The sequence below is a fragment of the Artibeus jamaicensis genome, unplaced genomic scaffold (genome assembly GCF_021234435.1).
Source record: "Artibeus jamaicensis isolate MK-2021 breed Jamaican fruit bat unplaced genomic scaffold, CSHL_Jam_final contig_851, whole genome shotgun sequence".
Lineage (NCBI taxonomy): Eukaryota > Metazoa > Chordata > Mammalia > Chiroptera > Phyllostomidae > Artibeus > Artibeus jamaicensis.
In genome coordinates, this window is record NW_026521986.1 from 19111682 (window position 1) to 19118295 (window position 6614).

Consider the following 6614-nt stretch of genomic DNA (forward strand, 5'->3'; position numbering starts at 1 on the left):
CATGGACTTTTCTCGTTTTGTGCTGTTGGGAAGCGTAGTCCATTGCGAGGTATGGTTTAAAAGTGCAGGTGGCTGTTTAAAAGAACTTAGGTAACACCTGGGCTGAAGACTAAACTGAAGGCCTTGAACCTCCGGGCTTTTCTTTTTTCTTTTTTTTTTTTTTTTGGTGGGGTGGGGGGCAAAATTAATATCAAGAAACAAACATTGTAAGGTTAACAGTTTGTAATGTGTTAAGCTCTTCCCCTTTGTTTTATTTAGAAAATTTGAATTGGAATAGTGATATCAGCGTGGAATAAAGACAGCTGGTAGACCGAATTCGAGATATTTTTTTAAACTTGGATGAAAAAGTACCGTATATTTGGGAATCAGGGTGGAACTCACTGCTGGTCCTCTTTTCCCTGACAAAACAGAAGGAAATAAACCCTACACATTGCAGATCATTTCAATGTTAGTTTTCATTTTTATGAGGGACATCAGATAATAATCATCTAGAAAAATGTGCCAGCAGCCTTTGCAAAGCCTTTCAAACACTTGTCCTTATCTGTCTCTTTTTTAAAGGTGCATTGTTCTTCATGGGCTAGGTTGATGTTTCTGGTAAAAAGGTGACAGTGAGTGCACCACAGAAACAGAAATAGTCTTGTGTATTAAGTACCAAGTCCAGGCATGCTTCCACTGGGTAGCAGGGCAGTAGCTTGGTGTTGCTGCGCCTTCATCAGATTGGGTCATTTTGCTTTTCCTAGGATCCGTCCACAGGTCTTAGGCCTGGAACCTAGACCGTCTGAGTTCAGGGTTTCGGAAAAGTCACACTCACCACATATCTTGATACCTCTGGGCATTTATCTTCCCTTTTCTTTAATAAGAGAGTCCTCTGTTCCATATTCACATCCAAGGGAATGAGGAAAAGTATTGTTTCACGAAAAAGAGTTCTCTTTCCTACTACTACCTCCTTTGCACTCATCTCTATTTCTGTGTTTTTTAAATTAGATTTTATTTATAGAAAGTCATCATTCCTTCCAGTTTGTCTAACAGATTACATAATCAAGGGATTTAAAAATTGTTAACCAAGAAATCCAACTTTCATCTGAAAAAGTTACACTATGCTGTTAAATACAGCCAAGGTTATAATAATACAGGTGTTACTAAGTCTACTGGATCCTGAGAATTATTCACCAGCACTCACAAGAAAAGGATAAAACTTTGTCCTCCTGAAAAACTGTATCACTTTTTAGGAAACCGGTAGAGCTTCTGCCTGCCTCAACGTTTGCAATTATGCCCTTACAAATGTCTACACAGTCTGTTACAGGTCAGCTAGGAGTCAACCGGCTTAGTATTGGCAGGTAAACACACATCCCTGCAGACCTATTGCTGTTCATGATGACATTTGGAAGCACCAAACTGCAACCCTGAAGGCTCTTCCCATTGCATTCCTACAGAATACGTACACCTATGAAGGGTATCACCACCAGTAATATTTAAAACAAGGTCACTTCATACTGCAACTCACATGTACCATAGAATGTTCAAGTATGCTCAGTTTTGAACTGTGTGACAAAGCCAAACATCCCACCATTCAAATAAAAAAGTGGAGAAGAGTTTTAAAATATCATTAATTTATGTGATTAAGTTTTGGAGTAAGACAGAATAGGCCATACAAAATTTGGAAACAGAAGAAAACTCAGATTTCAGCCACCGGTACCTTTCTAAAGACAAACCTAGTATTTCTATGGCCTGCCATCTGGAAAGTGTAATTCTTGCTTTCCCTGACAACTTCTAGTTGAGAATGTAGCAGTCATTCTAATCACGGGGCATTAAGAATCTTGTTGCTCCTGACTGATAGCTCACATCTGGAACATTTATCATGTCTACATGGCAATACAGGGGCCATGAAGGCAGAGGAGAATATGGAAGCATTCCCTGTGAGAGATTACTAAGGGGAAAAAAGCCTAAATCCCCCCAAAACTATTGATCATACTATCTAATTACATCCAAGGAGCAAGAGAAGAAATAACTAAGGATCGCAGAGAATTTACTCAAGCTGTCACTGCAAAGAGCAAGAGGAAGAAGCATGTAACAAAGCTCACACTGCATGTGCTTCACTCTTAGACCCCTTCCCTCAAATGTGCCTTCTGTGCAAACAGGACTCGTCTTCAAAGTTCCTGAGTCTCTTTCTTATCCAAGTTGTTCAAAACAGTTCAAGTCTTTCCTAAAAGGAACCAATTGGAAAATATAAAAGCTTTCGGAATGTGGCAGCAAAGGAAATAAGGAATACATGGAAAGAGGAAGGTTAGGAGAAGCCCTCCCGGTACTTGGTACTGATTTAGAGAGAAAAGTTTCCAGGCTGCTGCCCGCCACAGGGTCACCAGCAGAACTGTTTGCCCTCGTACACAAGTCCCATCGTTTTTGTTGCATGGAGCCTTCTGGCAGCCGTTTGACAGGAGCTCCTTCTTCACTAAGGCTTTCGAAAAATTGCGATGATTAAACCTCCAACACTGGTGATATGTTTGTGTCTTAGCTCTGACAGAGAGATGCGCATCGAAATGATGTGAACAACTGAACATGGCACTTTCCCCTGGATTAAGACGGGTCTAGCACTTTAGGCGGAGCACAGACGGGAAGAGCAGGAGCCCAAGCAAGACGAGCCCTCCTCTGCTTCCCTTTGTGACCACAGAACCTGACCTCGCCCAGGGTCCCATTTCCAGTGCCACCCCCCTCATCTGTATTTCTGTCACCAACAGTGTTTCCTCAGAGTTCCTCTGATTATACTTTTTAAAGAGCTTTTATTTATTTATTTTTAGATAGAGGGGAAGGGAAGAAGAAAGGGAGGGAGAGAAACATTGATGTGTGAGAGAAACCAGTTGCTTCCTGCATGCCCCCAACTGGGGACCTGGCCCACCACCTGGCCCGCCACCTGGCCCACAACCCAGGCACGTGCCCTGATGGGGAATTGAACCAGCGACCTTTCAGTCTGCGGGCTGGTGCTCAATCCACTGAGCCACACCAGCCAGGGACCTCTGATTTTAAATCATAGAGGAAACTCTGGTATGTTTTCCTCCCTTTTTCATCTCATTGATCATTGAGTTGTATAAACAACTATATAGGCTTGGGCAAAAGTAGGTTTACAGTTGTGAGCACATGAAACAATTTATTCTTGTATTACTATTTATTCATTATTGTATTATTTTCCATACAAACTACTGTAAACCTAGTTTTGCTCCATTCTGTATGATTACTCTTTTAAGTAACCATTTTTCTTTCTCACTGAAAAACTTTCCTGTTGGCCCTCATTTTCCCCTTACCTGCCTGATGCACCTGAGTTCCAGCCATACTCATTAACCTTATTTTCTCTTCACCCTAAGCTAAGCCACATATTGTGGCCAGACTAATTTTCCTTAAATGCTGTTTTCATATTCTTATTCAAAAATGTTTCAGTGGTTACCTTTGCCATAAAACAAACAATATTAGAACTTCTACTGACAAAACAGAAATTTATGTTGACAGTTTTCCTTTCTTGGGGAAGTATTGAGGAAGAAACTTCTGCCTTCCCCACAAGAAGCAGTGATTACCTGGCTGATAAGATCGGGGAAAGTTCACTGTTTCATTAAGACCCAACTTCTACCTCATCCTTCTCTTTACTGAGTGCTTCTTATATTTCAGGCCCCAAGATAGGTACTGCATGGACAAATTAACCACTTCTGTGTACTGTTTTCTAGTGAAAGGGAGGAAACACATTTTTTAAAGTTGTTTTGGCTGGTATAATAATCTAACATGAAACAAAGAGGAGAAAATAACTAAATTTATTACATATGTACATATGGGGAACCCTAAGAATGTGGGACCCAGGAAATATTGGGGAGTTGAGACTCGTATGTTATTCTGGACTGTGGAGAGGGAAGCAAGGGTCTGGAATTTCAAAGGCAAAGTATGCAGTTCACAGGTAGATGAGAAAGAGCAAAAATTAGGTAAAGAAATCCTTGCTGGTCTCACAGAAATGATGGGACACAGAGAGGAATCTAACAGATAGACTTTGCTTGGTGTCTCCCTGTCTGCCACACTTAGGTTATGTTAAGGTAGATGCTAAGGGGATCACTCCTTTCCTTTAAGCAGGTTTTTCTGAGTTCCATTAGGCAAGCAAAGGGGGAGGTTCAAAGGTCCTTTATGAGTCCTTTTGTTTCTTAAAAATGGAATATATCCGAAGGAACCCAGAACACTAATTTGGAAGAACATAAGCACCCTTATTAACACAACAGTACAATAACTTCATTCTCTTGGCATTTATAATTGCCAAGATATAGAAGCAGCCTAAGTGCCCATCAGTAGCTGAGTGGATAAAATAGCTGTGAGACATTTACGCAGTGGAATATACTTAGCTCTGAAAAAGAAAAAAAATGATCCTTTGTGACAGTATGGATGGACCTGGAGAACATTATACTGAGTGAAATTTGCTAGACAGAGAGAGATAAATACCCTATGATTTCACTCATATGTGGAATCTAATGAACAAACTGAACCAACAACTAAAATAGGGACAGACTCATAGAAAGAGAGCAGGATGGTGGCTAAGGCAGAAAGGTAAGGTGTGGAATGGAGGGATTGAGCAAAAAGGAAAAAGGACTCATGGACATAGACAATAGTGAGGTGATCGCAGGGGGAGGGGGTATAAGGGGACTAAATGGAAATGGGAAATATACAGTAAAAAATAAAAACTATAGATGTATATAAAATAAAAAATAGAAAGAAAGAAAAATGATTAACTTAAAATAATCAATATGCCAAGAAGACGTGTTTTGGGGTGGCAAACTCTGCTTCCCCTCCCGGACTACACATGAACACCCTCTGGCCTCCTGGTGGGCTCCGCTGCCCTGTCCCCACTGCCTCGGCTTCTTCTTCTTAGTCACGATGTTGGCATCTTCCCAGTTTCACTTGCATTTAATCTTGGCTGAGCTTTCTCTAACCGAACCAGTCTTCATTTCTTTAAAAACTAAATTTATTGCAGGGAAGTCCTCATTAATCTTCATATTTCTAAGTGTCTACAGAACGTTCATTCACCAACTTGCTTTTTAAGTGGGTTATAAGCTTGCTGAGCCCAGAGACAATGATATAATTATGTGGTTAGGTAGACAGCATTGCATAGGAAGATAGCGTAGGTATATAGGTATATAGCATTGCATAGGTAGATAGCATAGGTACATAGGCATATAGCATTGCATAGGAAGACAGCATAGGTATATAGGTAGACAGCATTACATAGAAAGATAGCATAGGTGTATAGGTATACAGCATTGCCACCTACTAGGACTAGACAATTATTTATTGACTGATAGATATACTTTAACTCTAATGGGTTTTAATAATATGATTTTCAAAGTACTTGTTATCTACTATAAACTTAAAATACCTTACATGGAAATATTAGGGAGCATTTGTAATCCCAATTATACAGAAAATTTACTTCACTGTTCTGTACCTCATCTGTAAAATGGGTGTATTAATAATACCTTTTTTGATCCCCAGTCAGGGCACATATAAGAATCAGCCAATGAATATATATATAGATGGGACAACAAATCAATTTTTTCTCTCTCTCTATCTCCAGGATAAAAAACAATAAAAAAATCTAAAAAAAAATACCCTTAGTCTAGGTCTGTTGTGAAGTTCAGAGATATGCAGAAAAAAAATACTTTCTTCATTATGGAATGAAGATTTTCTTCATTATAGAATAATACATGTCCTACATGTATTATTTCTTATTTATTGCTTTTGTATAGCAAGGAAGCAAAGCAAATTAAAAAAGTTAGTTTTAGCCTTGGCTGGTGTGGCTCAGTGGATTGGGTGCTGGCCTGCAAACCCCGGGGTCTCTAGTTTGATTCCCCGTCTAGGGTGCATACCTGGGTTGTGGGCCGGGTTCCCAGTGGGGGGGGGCGCATGAAAGGCAAACACACATTGATGTTTCTGTCCCTCTCTTCCTCCTTCCCTTTACCTCTCTGGAAATGAGTAAATAAAATCTTTTTTTTAAAGTTAGTTTTATTAAGACTAATACCATCAGTTTAATTCCCTCAATTTGGAAAGGGTTTATTATATCTTCTAGAGCTATTGTCTTGAGTCAGCAATAAGTAATATACATGTTCTGATAATGAAGACCTTGACTTTGGGGGGAAATTTCAAGTCTCCGAAGGAGGTCTAGAATACATTGTGGGGAAGAGTTATTTTATCAGCTTGCCATGTTGCATGATGATTAAGAAGTAAAAAGGCTGTGAATTCTCGGTAGCCCTTATCCAGTCCGGGCTCACACTCCTCAAGGTTTCCTGGCAATATTCCCATTCAAGTTATGTACTCACTCTACTAATACAAAATGTGATATTATTTATCAATTCAAAGACTTCAGTATTTGCTCAGCTGTCTGTGCTGTGTACCTTGCCCATGTCAGTGTTCTAAGTCATTGTCATAGACGACCAAGTTGCAGAAAACCTGTGTTCTCTGTGTTACAACACAGCATCAGGCCCAATGAAGGTAGATAATGAATGCAGACGGCATTGATGTGACCTTATCCCACTGACATGAAACCAAGCAACTGGTAAATATTGAGACCCTCCTGAAAGTGTTGAGGACGTAAAGCC